The following is a 7,860-nucleotide window of genomic DNA, read 5'->3' as shown; positions in this document are numbered from 1 at the left end:
CCTGCAGAGCCTGCTGCTGCGCACCCTCCCTCAGAACATGATCACGCTGCTGGAGATGCCGCTCCCTCGGGAGTGCTATCTGAGCTGCGGAGGAACGAGAACCGTAGACATGACGACTGTGCGGAATTGGCTGGACCAGCTGAATCAGATCCTGGAGGACCTGGGACTGGGGTTGGAATGGTTAGAGCAGAACGTTTACCCAGAGAAGAACTGTATTTCAATAAGCTTCGACTTTACACTGTAATTGTCTTCCATTTCCTGAATTTCTGTCCTGTTGGAACGGGAAAGGAAATAAACGTGTTTGTCCAAGCCACCCCCTTGTGTTGTTTCTTTTACAGCAAGGGCCGATTACGCGTTGGGGAGGGTCTCTAGGTCAGGCATTTCCAGACTCCTTAAGGATTGGGGGGAGGGGCACGGGATCCGTTCGTTTTGCCCGAGGGCAAGCGTCTACGGAGAGGCCTGTGTGCAGCTGCTGTGTGCCCCGTACACAGGAAGCGGACGTGACGGGGAGCTGGCGTCCACCGGTCTTCCCAGCCCAGCCCAGGCCGCCTTCCTTAGGCGCTGGCTTTTCCTGAGGACCCTTAAGTCCTCCAGCTTCGCTGCTGACTTCCAGCTCATCCTCCCGGTCAGCAGCGCTTCAGCCACCCTGACCAGCTGCCCTGGGTGGGTGCGGGTCACAGGCTCCTCCCAGCTCCCTGTCTTCCTTCCGTCCTGGGCTGCTGCTCCCACTCAGCTCTGGGATTCCATGGTCGTCCTGCAGGGCCTGTAGGGGTGCAGCCTCCCTCAGTGCTGGAATCCCAGACCCGCCTGAGTGCTGCATGGCCACCAAGGAAATCCAGGAATTCCACACTGGCAGGCTTTCCCTGGGCTGGCAGCACCACTGGGCCACGTCCTGCTGGACCAGGGCTTTGGGGCAGCCGTCAACAGGGTGACTGCCAGCCCTGCAGGAGACATTTGTTAGGTGCCTTTGAACGCGGTGGTATCAGTATGGTGTCATGTTCATTAGATTTTTTTTTAAAGTTAAGCTATATAACTTTTTTACGGCATATTCTTTCCATTTAAATTTTTCCCCATGCATTCATTCATTCATTCATTCAATCACTGTTGCACATGTTGCTCCCTGTTTACCCCCCTCCCCCAGTTAGTTTTTCTCTTTGAAAAGAAAAGACAAATGCGTTCACTGTTATAACAATACCCCCCAAAGTCCAGAGTCCACTTTATTATGCAATTCTTTTTCTGTAATCTTGTCATGAAAAGAATTGTTCTTGTGGTGGTGGTGGTTAAGTGCAGTCGAGTCGCAGGCGACTCATAGTGACCCCACGAAGGAGAGTCCTCAACGCTGGGTGTCTCTCGTCCTCTCTGCAGGTTCATAGGGTTTCCAGAGGCAAGCTATTGCGGAAGTGGATGCCACTCTTCCTTCCAACGTGAAAAGAATACCTACTCCTGTATTCCTTTTGAACAGTTCTCTCCCTCATCTGCTTCAATGCACTGTACTTCATTCATCCCTTCTTCTCTTAGGTTCACTCAACCCTGATATCAGTCCTGTTTTACATCAGTGGCACCATGTAACATTTCTCTTTTGTGAGTAAGATATTTCACTGAGCATTTGCTCCAGGGTCACCCATTTTGTATGTTATTTCATGAGGTCTTTGTCTTTTTTTACTTTATAAAAGAGTACTTTTAAAGAAAGTTTACAGAGACTTAGGGTTTCCAGTCACTCATTATTGCACTTTTCTCACTGCCCCTCTTCCACCCACACCCCCAAGACGTGCCTTGTTTTTCAATGCAGCGTAGTATTCCACAGTGTGACTATAGCACAGCGTCTCTGATCATCCGTTTGTTGGTGGGCACTTGGGTTGTTTCAACTCTGTGCTATTGTGACCAAAGCAGCAGCACACATGCGTGTGTGCAGATCTGCTTCGATGGCACTTAGGTTTTCTTTAGGGTGTGATCCCAGCAGAGGAATTGCTGGGTCAAGTGGTATTTCTAAAGTTTTAAGAAAGCGCCATCCTGCGTTGCACAGTGGTTGCACCGTTTCACACTCCCACCAACAGGGACCAAGGGTTCCAGTTTCTCCATAGCCTCACCAGCATGTGCTGTTTGCTGTTCTTTGAAGTTTGCTGTTCTTCCTGGGCTGACATGGTATCTCGTTTCTATTTTTGGAGTGCACACCTTATCCTACACGCTCGTGTGTAAGGGATGGTATCTCAGAATCCCACTGTCATAGGGTCACGGCAATAGGCTCCGAGTCGGCCACCACCGCTTTTCTCTCTCCTTACGGTTTGGGTTGCGACACAGCCCATTTCTGAGAGAAGCTCATGCTCACTCTGGCAGCATCTCAAATCCCATCCAGGTCGTCCGTTGGGTAAGTCGCACGGGGCTGAAATGGACTTCCCCGAATGGAACGGCCCCGTCCCCGTGATTCTCGGAGTAGGAGCTTTAGTACGGTCTCTGTGAATCTAGAGCTCACTAAGGGAGAGACTTGACGCCATGAGCACGAATAAATACAGGTCCCGTGAGAGCTAAACCAAAAATTTCTAAGGGCAGCCCGAAAAGACAAATAAGAAACGCGTCATGTGTGATGATTCCACTTCTACGCTGAATCAAAGACTCGGGAAACGGGAGTGTCCGAGGAAGCAGGTGTCCTCAGTGTGTGAGGAAAACCCCTCAGTGGCCCGTGTCAAGCAGAGGGATTGGGGGACGTGAAGGAGCCTGGAAGCCCTTCCTGCAGAGGAACCGCTCCAGCATTCCATGTGGACTCATCTCCACCTCGAGCTGACACTCTCAGTCTCCTTTCTGAAGCCCGAGGGAAAAGCAGGAGGGATGGAGCAAGGATAGGCAGCATTGACTTTGTCCAGGATTTCCTTTGACTGGGATTCATCTCCCCCACACCCGTGGTCTCACATGGCTCAGGTAATCAATGTTCCCCTGCACTGGGTGAGCTGCGAGGCTTGAGGGCCTCTGTGCGTCCCCAAGAGAAAAGCTGTCACTTTCCAGACCACGCGGAATCGGACCCAAGCCCTGTGTTTCTCTGTTGCTCTGTATGCATCTCAAGGTGGGATGATTAATAAACCTGACAGAAGGGGAACTGATGCCTTGCCTTCCATCGTGGCGCTGGTGAGGAGGTTTCAATGGGCTCCTCACCATCCAAGTGCCCAAAGCACAGGGCCTGTCTTTAGGATGCACACACAGGAGCTCTGTCGAGGCCTAGGGGTAAAAAGAGTGGGATCGCACTTAGGACAACTTGTCTGGATTGGGCCGTTTCGCGGAAAGGGACATCCTACTTAGAAAGGTGGCGGTTCAGAGGGAGAGAGCAGGGCAGACCCCCCAGATGCATTGGCACACTGCCTGAGCTAAGAGGCGGGGGCGCGTCCGAGACCGTGAGGACGGCACAGGAGCAGGCGAGCTCAGAACTGGGGTTCACTGGATCCACGCGAACCATAGCACAGTCCAGGCACTTACAGTGGACGCCAGCAGTGACCGATCAAGGCCCTCTCCCCTCCAGTAGAAACTCAGGTTCATGCCAAGAAAACAACCTGAGACGCCTAAAAGGCAGAATTAAGAACGACGAACGACTGGGTCTGTAGCAACCAGTGTGCACCATGTTGGATGAGACAGTCATATGGTTGAGCAGAGGGAGAAGTGGATAGTATTCGTTGGCGAAAAAACATTTCCGGATGCATTCTGAAGCACCATGGGGTCAGAGGTAGGACAAAGGCCCTGAGTAGAGAACTGGGTGGTCACTCTACCCAAGAACCGGGCCTGCGCGGGGTGTGGCGGTGGGACCGGCCCGCGTCTATGGCCACAGAAGGGCTTGTTTCATCGGTCTAGACAAGATGAGGGAGCCCACGCGGAATACGCCACCTTTGGCTCAGCTCCTCCTTTCAACTCCAGCTGAAGACAAAATACTCAGATCCGTGGGAAGCACTCATTGACCTTGGGTATCTCATCTGTCTGGATAGAGAGTCCGCCGCAAGGAGGGGTGTGATGGCGCATCCGGCACTGATGCCCGCGGTTCCGACCAGCTGTGAGAGGCCGTGGCATTGGGGCAATGAGAACGCCGTGAAGGATCAGAACTTGAAAATGCACCCGGCCAACCAGACGCAAAGCCAATGATGGCCACGAGAACCGCTCCGAACTTGCTGTGGAGGGGAGAACAGCTGCGCTGACAGGAGAAGAGATGGCATCTCTGGGCAGAGGACATGAAAGAGCCGCCTGAAATGACAAAGGTGTGTGCTGGAATGTGCAAAGGCCCTGAGGGCCACCGAGTTGGGAGCTGTGGATAGCTGGCCCTTCCATGGCTGTGAGGCTGTACGTGGAGCCCAGGGAGAGGATGCACCTCCCTCCCTTCCAGCCACTCGCACATCTGAAGGCCCAGGGACACGAAGGCCACTCTGGGCTCGCAGGCCAACTGCCCGCACAAGGCCGCAGGGCTCCCCCGTGCAGAGAGACAGGACAGACAGACCCCAGAAGGGCAGAACCTTCCGACTCTCAAAGCTGTGGCCTTGAGGGCCAGCACTCAAGCGTGGATCCGTGGGCAGAAGACGAGCTCTGCCGTGGCTGTGGCCGGGCGCTGTCCAGGCAAGCCCAGTCCCCTGAGCTCCGTGGACACGCTGTCGGCACCTCAGCGGAAGCGTGCCGACCGTGAGATGGTTCGAGGTGTCTGATGTGCCCACTGTTAGAGTGGCCCTGTCAGTCAGCCTCAGTGCAGGGAATTCGGAGTCCCCTTCTTTCTCTGACCCGCGGGTCCCCACTCCCAGCGCCCTACTCATTAATGCGCCCACTGTATCCACAGGGCTTCAAAATGCCCAGGACTTCCTGAGTGGCCGGCCCTTCCTGCCACTTCGCCCATCTCCCTGTGGAAGCCTCACCTAAGGTCAGCTGAACGGGGGGATGGGGGTGGGGTGGGGTGGGCTGCTCTGGCAGGTGTCTGTGTGGCTGCTGGGAGCCCCCAGCTTTGAAAAGATGAATTAGTGCCGAGTCGGGGGAGTCAGAATGCAATCAGCCCTAGAAGGTGCAAGGGTAGCAAGTGATAGGTTAATAGTGAACTGAAGAAGCTTCGGTGATAGGATTTCCTCACATCTATGGGAAAGCATGCCAGGATGTGTGCCCCCCCCCGCACCCCGATGAGATCTAACGGTAATTTGATTAAAGGGAGGCCTCAGAGCTGTGGTCTCCTCGCCATATATACAGACACACAGACAGGCGTAAGTGCTTTGGCAGAGTCGAAGCTCTTGTTTCTGCGGATCCTGTGCCAGGCTCTCTTCGTGCTCCTCCTGTTCTTAGTTTCAGGAGCCCCCCCACACACACCCAACACGTAGTGCTACCTGGGTAGCCTGAGAGCCTGAGGTGGTTGTGGGGGGATTGTCACCAGTCACGCCGCCACCAGAGAACTTGGGATTGAAAGTGTCTCCAAGGGGAAGTGGCCAAGGTAAGGCTGGCTTCTGAGGAGCCAGGGGGGACCCAGCCCTGGGTTTGTGGGGCGCCTGACACGTAGCTCTCCATGTAGACCACTAACCACATTTCCCCTTGGAGCAGGAGAGCGGCACGGACAGACAGAACACGCCCAGACTCGTGGACCTGGCCGCCCAGAGCCTTTTAGAGGATGAAGCCGCTGCCATGGCCGCCCTGCAGTCACGTGCCAGGGAAAGCTTTCCACCCCTGTTCATGTTGGCTGTTGCGGGGGGATGCTGCAAGATGGTCCAGGCGATGGTGGAGGCCTGGACGTTCCCCTACCTCCCCCTGGGAGCTCTGCTGGAAGCTCTGCAGTGTGATCAGGACATCTTGAAGGCGGCCTTCAATGGCATCGATGCGCTGCTTGCCCGTGACTTTCGACCTACAAGTTGGAAACTCCAACTGCTGGACCTCAGAAGAGACGCTGAGACCAACTTCTGAAACGTGTGGGCTGAGATTGGGACGGGGTCTCAGCGAGCCCCTTACGGGAGAGTGGGGCTGTGCAGCCCAACCCAGATAGGCGCGGAGTGGGGCCCTCCAACACGGGGGAGAGGCAGCCTCTCTATAACTATTGGTGGCCTGTTGGATTGTGACTTGAAATATCTGTGCACGTGCCCAAGCACTAGCCAGCTCCATTGCCTGAATCTCAGCGACCAACAGCTGACACATTTTAACCCTCACTATCTTCACATTCTGCTGGAGAGAACCTCTGCCACCCTGGAACACTTGAACTTAGGTGGGTGTAGAATGACAGATTTCCAGTTCACCACCATCTTGCCTGCCCTGGGCCAAAGCTCCCGGCTCCACTTCTTCAGGTTCCCTGGAAACAGCCTCCATATGGCTGCACTGGAGAACATTCTGAGGCATGTCTTCCGTCAGTGCAAGTTCTGATTCCTAGAGCTGTCCCTCCCTGTGGAGTGCAATATGGACCCCCAAGCAAATATAAATTTGAGGGATATTGAGGACTGGCAGGACACGCTCAGTGTGATAGTGATGGACATAGGGGTGTGGCTAAAGTGGTTAGGGTCTCACCTGGACCCCTGGAATAAAAGCTTTTCAATTAGCTTCCAAGTACAGATGTGATGTTATTTCCCACTTTCCAATGTGTTGTCCATCTCAACCTCTTTATGATCTTTTGATCTCTTCTGAGATGACAGAAAGATGTGCTTGCTGTGAGATTCGCCTTGATCACCCTAAAATCATTGCCTTAAAAAAATATATTTGTTATTGGCAACCATTGCTAGTGTTTCTATTATAGTAACATTGGAAAACTTGTCTTAATTAAGCCGAGACAGCCACCCACCGCGATACTCCAGAGGAGCAAGGACCGTGAGACCCCAGAGGAGCGAAGGCTACCCGCCACTGTGTGACCCCCCCTGCAGCCTGCACCTGTGTGACCCCAACACACAGTGTGCTGCTGCATAAACCTCCAGCAGCGCCCAAGCCCCACCCCCACCTCTTGGTGATAGTGTCCAAGCTCTGCCCTCCTGGCCCCCCTAGTCCCTTGCTTTCCTCCCCTTCCCCCGCCCCCCTTGCAGCTCCACAACAATGCACCACAGCACCCACCACAGCCCTGTGACCTCAGAACACCACCGTGGATCCAACCATCACCCAGAGCTATAAGCCGAGCGGTTGTGGAACTAACCTGGCAGGAGAAAGGCCGGTAGGATCTTATCTGTTTTTACTGTGGCATTGCTGATTACCCGGGAGAGCACCTAAGGGCGTGCCCATAGATGGGGAATTTGGCCGAGCTCTCTTGGGCTACACCAACTGCCCAAAACGAGCCAGCCAGCTGGCTTCTGTGAACTCTGCAGACCAACCAGAGGCTAGTGGGTTGGTGGGAATTTGACCTTGACTTTTCGGATCCTGTCGGATGCAGGACACTACTGGAGCAGGGGCTGTTGTGTGAGGGCACCTGTGTAAGTGCCACCAGGCAGGGAACACTGAGAAAACCACTGGGTAGGAAACGGACAGCAGGAATTTGAGTAAGGACCCCAGTCGTGAGCATACTGAGACTGCAGAGGTTTGAGCAAGGTCCTCCAAGTGAATGAACCGCCCTTGCGATCACCCAAACAACTATGAGATATCATATCACCCCAGTCAAAATAGCAAAATTTAACAGAACAGCAAGCAACAAATGCTGGCCAGGTTGTGGAGAAACTGGAACCCTTATTCACTGTTGGTGGGAGTGTAAAATAGTGCAACCCCTGTGGAAAGCGGTATGGCGCTTTCTCAAAAAGTTGCAAATAGAGATACCATTTGACCCAGCAATTCCACTACTGGGAATATACCCCGAAGAGATGATAACTGAGATCCAAGCAGATATATGCACACCCATGTTTATTGCAGCTTTGTTCACAATAGCAAGGAGTTGGAAACAACCTAAGTGCCCATCAACAAACGAAT

This window comes from Elephantulus edwardii, unplaced genomic scaffold, assembly GCF_000299155.1.
Source record: "Elephantulus edwardii isolate Elephantulus edwardi_28Jun2011 unplaced genomic scaffold, EleEdw1.0 scaffold00401, whole genome shotgun sequence".
Classification (NCBI taxonomy): Eukaryota; Metazoa; Chordata; class Mammalia; order Macroscelidea; family Macroscelididae; genus Elephantulus; species Elephantulus edwardii.
The sequence above is the reverse complement of the archived record's forward strand: the minus strand, read 5'-3'. Positions refer to the sequence as shown.